Consider the following 9,091-nt stretch of genomic DNA (forward strand, 5'->3'; position numbering starts at 1 on the left):
TAGCACGGTGTCGCCTGGGATGAATGAATGTGGCCTAGCATGACGCTTTGCGTCTGCAGTCTCTTTCATTTTGGCTTTTGCGTTATTGTCTCTCGTTCTCATTTCCAGATCAGAGTTTCGGTCTGCTTGGTGGCTGAAAGAAGGAAGTTTTGTGTACATTTTGCGCTGGAACAAAATCTCTGCTGGTGAACTTGCTGTAGTGCTATGCGGTGTGGCTCAATATTCACGCAGGAAAATGTTCAGTTGCTGTTTCCATGGAATGCCTTGTGTTTCTGCAACACGGAGTGCTTTGCCTAAAGTTCTCATGAATCTTTCGGCGGTGGCATTGGCTTGAGGCCAAAGAGGTGTGATCTTACGATGATGAAACCCCAAATATTCTGCAAACTTTGAGAAAGAGTCACTGTTGAACGGCGGACCGTTGTCTGTTTTTAAAATCCTGGCTATTCCAAACATGGAAAACACTTTGTCAATAACTGGAATGACAGTAGATGCTGATGTCGAGCGCACAATTTCAACAATGGGGTAGCGAGAGTAGTCATCCATAACGACGAGCAGATACTCTCCTGTGGGAAGTGGTCCATAAAAGTCTGCGCTTACACTGTGCCATGGTGCTTCAGGTAGTGGTGACATTCGCAATGGTTCATTTTGTGTGGCAGGTGTGTTAGCTTGACATGCCAGACAATTGTGAACTATAGCTTCTGCTTTGCGATCAATGTCGGGAAACCATACCTTGGTTCTGAGTAACGCTTTGGTTTTGACAATACCTTGATGTCCTTCATGAGCAAGGTGTATTGCTCTTTCTTGCAGGACAGCTGGAATAACGATTCGAGTGTCTCTGAGAACAATGTCTGAAGAGTCAGCCACAGTTAATTCATTGCGAACATGTCTGAATTGCTGCAGTATAGCGGCACGTTGTGACTTGTCTGTTTGATGCCACGTGCTGTTTCTCACATGACCGATGACTTCCTGTAGAACAGAGTCTTTCAATGTTTCTGCTTTTATCTCTTGGAGTGACATAGCTTTTGGTGTGGAGTAGTAGGAGAAGAAGTTTACATACTCCTCTGCAACTTTGCTTGCACGAGTGCTTTCACTTGTATGTGATGGCAGTGGATGGCGGGACATGAAGTCAGCTGGATTGTCCGCACCTTTTCTGTACTCCACTCTGAAGTTGTATGGCTGAAGTCTTAGTCCCCATCTTTCAATCCGGGCTGGTGGTTTTGATCTCGGGTTGTTCCAAATGATTTCGAGTGCTTTGTGATCAGTCACCAATGTAAAAGGATGTCCATAAATGTACAGGTGGAAGTGTTCACAGCTCCATACAATAGCAAGTGCTTCCTTCTCAGTTTGTGAGTATCTTCTTTCAACGTCACTCAGTGATCTGCTGGCATATGCTATGATATGCTTCATCCCCTTTTCATCTTTTTGACAGAGAATTGCACCTAAACCCACTGGACTCGCGTCGACAATGAGTTCAGTCTGTCTGTCTTGGTAGAAGTAGGACATGGTTGTATCGCTTGTAAGATTGTCCTTGAGAGCCTTTAATGCAGCTTTTTGTTCTTGACCCCACATCCACGGGGTGTCTTTCCTCGTAAGCTTGCGCAGCGGCTCAGACAGTGATGAGAAATCTTTAATGAACCTTGAGCAGTAGTTTGCCATGCCTAGAAGGCTCTTGATGTCAGCGGGTGTCGTCGGGTCGGGAGCGTCCTGAATAGCGGCGACCTTTTTTGGATCCGCTGAGACTCCACCTGCAGAGAAGATGAAACCAAAAAACTCAAGCTTTGTCTTATTGAATTCACACTTCTCGCGATTTAGAGTGAGTCCTGACTCTTTAAGTCTTTTGAACAGAGCTTTGAGATTGTTGTCATGTTCCAGTTGGGTTGTGCCGTAGACAATGATATCATCACTGAGGTTTTTTACTCCTTTCAGTCCTTGAAGTGTTTGATAGATTGCGTTTTGGAAAACTTCAGCTGCAGAAGATATTCCGAAGCTCAGCCTCTTGTATCGCCGTAGTCCAAGGTGAGTGGTGAATGTAGTGATATAGCGACTGTCTGGGTGCAGTTCCAGCTGATGGTACCCAGCTCTGAGATCGAGTTTTGAGAACACAGTTGAGCCGTTTAACTCATGTATGACATCATCAATGGTAGGTGTAATGTGTCGTTCTCTTTCGATGGCTGTGTTTGCCTGCCTCATGTCCACACATATTCTTACTTTGTCAGGGTCCTTGGGCTTGGGTGGTGTTACAATGGGCGAGACCCATGGTGTTGGTCCGGTGACCTCCTCAATAATGTCATCAGCTTCAAGTTTACGCAGTTCATTCTCCACTTTTTCACGTAGGTAAAAGGGAACACGCCTGTGAGGTTGACAGGTTGATTTGACATCAGTGTTTATGTGTAGTTTTACTTGAAAGTCTTTCAGTTTGCCGATCCCTTTAAACAGCTCCGGGTGGCTTTCAACCAGCTCATCCGAGACTGAGCGCTGTATTTGGCCGGACACTGCTGTGACAATGTGGATCAGTCCCAAATCTTTGGATGTTTCATAGCTCAAAATGTTAAAGCCATCTCCTTTGATAACGAAAACGGTACATGTTGCCTTCTTATTGTGTTTCTCTACACAGCACTCAAATGTGCCACACACTGGCAGAGAGTGTGTTGAACGATACGGATAGATCTTAGTGTCGGTTGGATTTAGTGTGGGACGGGGCAGTAGCTTGTTGTAAGTGACTTCGCTGATGCAGTTGGCAGTTGCCCCTGAGTCAATGAGTACAAGTGTTTGAGTGCCCATCATGCTGACAGTGGTTTGTGGAAGTTTAGCAGTCTTGGCTGTATTCACCACATATACATAGGCTTCATCACTGCTAGACGTGTGTCCTGTTTTCTCACCTGTTGCATTATCTGATATTTGATGCACAGTTTGTGGTGGCTGACTTTTCTTGCGAGTGCGTTTGTAGTTTGTTTCCTTTGCTTTCGATCTGCACTGTTTTGCAAAGTGATTCATCTTGCCACATGCCCTGCATTGCTTGTTTTTAGCTGGGCAATCACCTTCATGGGGATATGGTCCTCCGCAGTTTCTGCAGCGATTGTTCTGTTGCTTTTTGGGTGTCCAGTTGCTTCTGGGTGGGTTGTTGCTATCAGTTTTGTGATACACTTTATTTACTGTCGCTACACTGCCAGTTTCCATGCCTGTAGCTTGCATTTCAGATACCTCACTTGCACGTCCATGGTTTAAAATGTCTTCCAGAGTCAAATCAGGCTCTCTCAATGCTTTTCTGCGCAGCCTTGATGAAATGCAGCACTGTATTATTTGAGTTTTTATTTCTTTACTTGTGTCAGCAAACTCACAGTTTTTTGCTAGCATCCTCAGTCTGGTATGGTAACTGTCCAAGTTTTCTCCAGGTTCTTGCACGGCCTTTCTGAACAGATAGACTTGATACTGTACATTTTTTTTGGAGAGAAGTAGGCAGAAAGTTTCTGTTTTGTATCCGCGTATTTGTCGCCCTCTGCTGCCAAAGTGTCGTAAATATCATGCACTTTTTCTCCAGCGTTGTGTAGTAGTAATGCTTTTAATCTAGCATCTCCGGTAATATTCATTGCTGTGATGTAGTTTTCAAACCTTTGGAGCCATTTTGTCCAACGAGGTCCAACAGAGCCTGGTTCAGTCTCTGTGTCAAAGGGTGGAAAAGGTGAAACGTGGGCAGCCATGCTTGTGTTCAAAGCAGCCTGCTCCCACTAGCTTGCTTTTCCCGTTCTCCCGTCCTTGTTTGAAAAGCTCCGCAACGTCTTCACGTGTATTGTCCTTGCCTTTACGCTCGTCGCCAATGTAATGTCTGTGCATTATATTTGCTGAAGAAAAATAACGAGAGTCGTTGTTCTAACTCGTGGCTTTAATCAGGGCCAAACAACCAGTAACTGAACTGCTCACGGTGCATATCCCGCATACTCCCAGTGACCTCCGGTTCCTGTCTGTAGTAGACCTTCAAAATAAAAATGCATCTTTCTAAACATCACAATGCCATAGCAGAGGACAACTGGAAAATTAAAAAAAAACAGGTAGCACAAGGTAGAGCCTATTTATAATGCCTATTTGCTCCCAAGTCTAGCTTCTACCATGGCACGAGTTTTCAAGTTTGTTTTGAATGTGTTTATCTATGGAAGTTGTCTAAGTGATACACCTGTTCTCAGTCATAATTAGGTCATACAAGCAAATATCACATTCCTGTGGTGTGATTGTAATTAACACAAATGCGCTCAACCGTGACAGATTCAATGTCAGCTGGTAATCAAATCAAACATATAACATCATGAGGAGATAACATGAAGAGCATGATAACAAACATTACATTTACTAGTATCTGAATGCACACTAAGTTCACCACAGTATTAACAATAATGCTCAGAAGAAACTCTCCCCCTCTCATTAAAATTTTGATTACATTCTAATGAGAACTTTTCTACACTCACCATTCACTTAGTTGTTTAGTACTCATTCTTGTCATTAGCTGCTCATTGTTTTACTTCATTTTAACTTCCCTGTTTTTTATTCTGCAGACCCAAGATGACAGAAGTCTGATATTGTAGCTTTCTTGAGAGGTCGAGGTGTTCCACAGGAAACAGTCAATTTGATTGAAGAGCAAAAGGTACTGTCCTGATAGAACTATAAAATAAAACAGTCCCACTACCGGTTTTGTTTTGTAACTCTGAGGGGCCAAGAAAATTAACCTTTAAGAAGTTTGATTTCCTTAAACTAGACTGAAAGCAATATGTAATTTCCAAATGACATATTGCAGCATTTCCAAATCATAGAATTTGGTTTCTATGTTGTAATTATGAATAGTACTTGATTTAGTAAGAATCTGTTAAATAAATTGTGAGCAACTTTGCTCAAAGTGTTTGGTTAAACAAGCTGACCGAAGCACTATCTTGATGATTGTTCTATCTGGAGTATGAAACATAAATGGATTACTGAGGAGGGCTATATAATACGACATTGACTTTTTTAGCTGGAGTGATCACTACTGTGCTGATAACAAGCGTTATATACAGTGCCTTGTGAAAGTATTCGGCCCCCTTGAACTTTTCAACCTTTCGCCACATTTCAGGCTTCAAACATAAAGATATAAGATTTTAATTTTTTGTCAAGAATCAACAAGTGGGACACAATCGTGAAGTGGAACGAAATTTATTGGATATTTTAAACTTTTTTAACAAATAAAAACCAGAAAAGCGGGGTGTGCAATATTATTCGGCCCGCTTGCATTAATACTTTGTAGCGCCACCTTTTGCTGCCATTACAGCTGCAAGTCGCTTGGGGTATGTCTCTATCAGTTTTGCACATCGAGAGACTGAAATTCTTGCCCATTCTTCCTTGCAAAACAGCTGGAGCTCAGTGAGGTTGGATGGAGAGCGTTTGTGAACAGCAGTCTTCAGATCTGCCCACAGATTCTCCATTGGATTCAGGTCTGGACTTTGACAGTGGGGATGGTGTGTTCAGGGTGATGAGCTGTGTTGCTTTTACGCCAAACATATCGTTTTGCATTGTGGCCAAAAAGTTCCATTTTGGTTTCATCTGACCAGAGCACCTTCTTCCACATGTTTGGTGTGTCTCCCAGGTGGCTTGTGGCAAACTTCAAACGAGACGTTTTATGCATATCTTTGAGAAATGGCTTTCTTCTTGCCACTCTTCCATAAAGGCCAGATTTGTGCAGTGTACGACTGATTGTTGTCCTATGGACAGACTCTCCCACCTCAGCTGTAGATCTCTGCAGTTCATCCAGAGTGATCATGGGCCTCTTGGCTGCATCTCTGATCAGTCTTCTCCTTGTTCCAGGTGAAAGTTTAGAGGGACGGCCGGGTCTTGGTAGATTTGCAGTGGTCTCATACTCCTTCCATTTCAATATGATTGCTTGCACAGTGCTCCTTGAGATGTTTAAAGCTTGGGAAATCTTTTTGTCTCCAAATCCGGCTTTAAACTTCTCCACAACAGTATCTGGGACCTGCCTGGTGTGTTCCTTGGTCTTCATGATGCTCTCTGCACTTTAAACAGAACCCTGAGACTATCACAGAGCAGGTGCATTTATACGGAGACTTGATTACACACAGGTGGTTTCTATTTATCATCATCAGTCATTTAGGACAACATTGGATCATTCAGAGATCCTCACTGAACTTCAGGAGTGAGTTTGCTGCACTGAAAGTAAAGGGGCCGAATAATATTGCACACCCCACTTTTCAGTTTTTTATTTGTTAAAAAAGTATAAAATATTCAATAAATTTCATTCCACTTCACGACTGTGTCCCAATTGTTGTTGATTCTTGACAAAAAATTAAAATTTTATATCTTTATGTTTGAAGCTTGAAATGTGGCGAAAGGTTGAAAAGTTCAAGGGGGCCGAATACTTTCACAAGGCACTGTACCATATAACTCTGCATCAGAACACTTGCACAGCAACTGATGCATGTTTTCTTTGCTTTTTACTGGACATATTTAAGTTTCTTGTTTCTCGCATTGTTCTCTCACATCTTTAGTTAACAGACCTGTCCCTTCCCTATTCACAGATTGACAAAGAGGTCGTCTTGCTCATGGAAGATGCACAACTGGCCAGTTCTCTTCCATCATATGTAGATAGGGTTGCCCTGTTCAACTTTTGCAAGCGTAACACAAACTCATCAAAGCAGTCTTTTGAGAAACTAAGACAGAAACTCAAATTTAGAAAGAATAATGACAAAGAGGATGAGGACCCAGAGACATCGAACAGCACAGAAAGTAGAACAAAGCAGCAGACAAGAAAAATTGAAATAGGATGGATTCACAGTGACAATAATGTGACAAAACAAGTGAGAACAAAACAGGGTGGAGGGACAAGAAAGTCACAATGAACATTAAGGCAACTTTTGACGACATATTACAACAAGGAAAGGCCCTGTTCTTTCCAGAAGGTGAATCTTGCAAAGGTCATGAATCTGACCTTGAATTTGATATTTGGGATTTCAAGCAAATTTCTCTTCCCAAGGAGGTTTCTATTGAACAAGTATTCAACACTGTCAAACTCCCAATTTTGCGCTTTTACTTAGCAACTAAGCCAAAACTAGTGTTTAGTGAGGAGTCTGATGTTGAGCTTACTTGTGCTACTGATGTGTCTGAACCTGATGTCGAGCTGCTTGATGAAAGTTCAACACCAGAGTTCACAACTACTGAAATCAGTGATGCGATCACAAACTTTGCTGTCCTAGGCGATGTCTTGGAAGTCACAGAGGCAGACACGTCTGATTCTGAAATCATATTTGGTGCACAACTAACAGCTGATGATGAGTCTCTCAGTGACACACTGATTTACAGTCCAGATCAGCTCCCTCCTAGCACTCTTCATATTTTGCCTGAAATAATCTTAATCTTACACCACTCGAACAGCTTCAGTGAAATGATAGAGGCATTCTCTGACCCTGACATTATGAACAAAACCCTGAAAGTAAAACGCCTGCTTCCTGACAACTCAGTAGAAAAGGGCAGTGGTTCTGGTGTAGTCAGAGATGTCTACTGTAGTTTCTGGACAGAGTTTTATGAACGTTGCACACTTGGAATGACTTTGAAAGTGCCTTTTCTCAGACATGATTTTAGTGCTGCTACATGGAAAGCAATTGGACGAATTCTCCTGAAAGGGTTTCAAGATTACCAGTATTTGCCCATCAGACTAGCTCCACCTTTTTTAGAAGTGGTGCTTCTTGACAGAGCTAACAGTGATCTGAAGACAAGTTTTCTTTAGTTTGTGAGCTGCCAAGAGAAGGATGTCCTCAGGCAGGCTTTAGATGACTTTTCATCCGTCGATGCAGGTGATCTTCTTGAATCACTGGACACTTATGAGTGTAGAAAGACTGTCACTGCTGCTACTGTCACACATTTTGAACGAAATTTCTCACAAGGAACTCATTCAAAAACCGATGTTTGTAATCGACTGCTGGAAAGAAGTTACACAGCTACAGTTCAATCTTAGCTCAGAGGAACTGGCTCGAATATACGGCAACCTCAAACCAACTGGAAAAAAAGTGATAGGGATAGTAAACTTTCCTTCAGAGATGACAAAGAAGGAGGCGAAGGTAGCCAACCACCTCAACAAATACATCAGGGAACTCGATGATGAGAACATGGGGAAATTTTTACAGTTCTGCACTGGTTCTGATTTGCTTGTGACTGGACACATTATGGTTGAGTTTGCAGTTCAAACCAACTTCACCAGACGACCCATAGCACATACGTGTGGAATGATCCTTGTTATGACAATTTTCCAGATTTCCGAAGCGAGTTCAATTCCATTCTCGAGAGTAACATCTGGATAATGGACATTGTATAAGCAGAATGTGTGGGTCGTCAAATGCAGCCAATTTTTTCCTCACTGAAATCTAGTTTTGCTGCTTTACTGTGTTTTGACCTGTTTCTATTTGTTTCTGTGTCTATTTTACATCACACCAGCTTTAATGCAACCACAGTTTTGATTTACTTGCAGAAATTGTAAAATGGTTGAAAATGGTTGTGATTAAGCCAATGTTTCTACATCTTCTCAGAAAAATGTATTCAACAGTTGTGATGAAAATGATATTGCTGGTTATTCACAACAAAAATGTACTGATCTGTTGTAATCAGAGAGTTTACTAATGGTTCTTGCTGTTAGATTGTCTTTGTTGCTGAGGATTACAAAGGTAGTGTCTACAGATACGGACCGTACCCGTAGCCTGTGGCCTACGGCACTTTCCCTTATCATAAATATTAATGAGACGGACATGAATATTAATGAGCCGGCTGATGAACGCGCTTTGTGATTGGCTGGTAATCCGACGTACATAAATATTAATGAGCCGGTTTGGTAATCCGAGTGATGAAGGCGCTTCCGTGATTCGAGGTGAATCTGCGTGGCGAGCCTGTCATGTCAATCATCTGCTGTTCTCTTTTCTATAATGCATAATGTCTTATAAATATCATTATCTGACTTTTTCATGGACAGCGATTTGGGGGTTGAAATCAGCACTACTATTAAAAATAGCAAAACTTTTTATTCACGTGACCCTGTTCTAATAAAGCACAAACGGCAAACAAAACAAATGGC

This window comes from Acanthochromis polyacanthus, chromosome 3 (genome assembly GCF_021347895.1).
Source record: "Acanthochromis polyacanthus isolate Apoly-LR-REF ecotype Palm Island chromosome 3, KAUST_Apoly_ChrSc, whole genome shotgun sequence".
Classification (NCBI taxonomy): domain Eukaryota; kingdom Metazoa; phylum Chordata; class Actinopteri; family Pomacentridae; genus Acanthochromis; species Acanthochromis polyacanthus.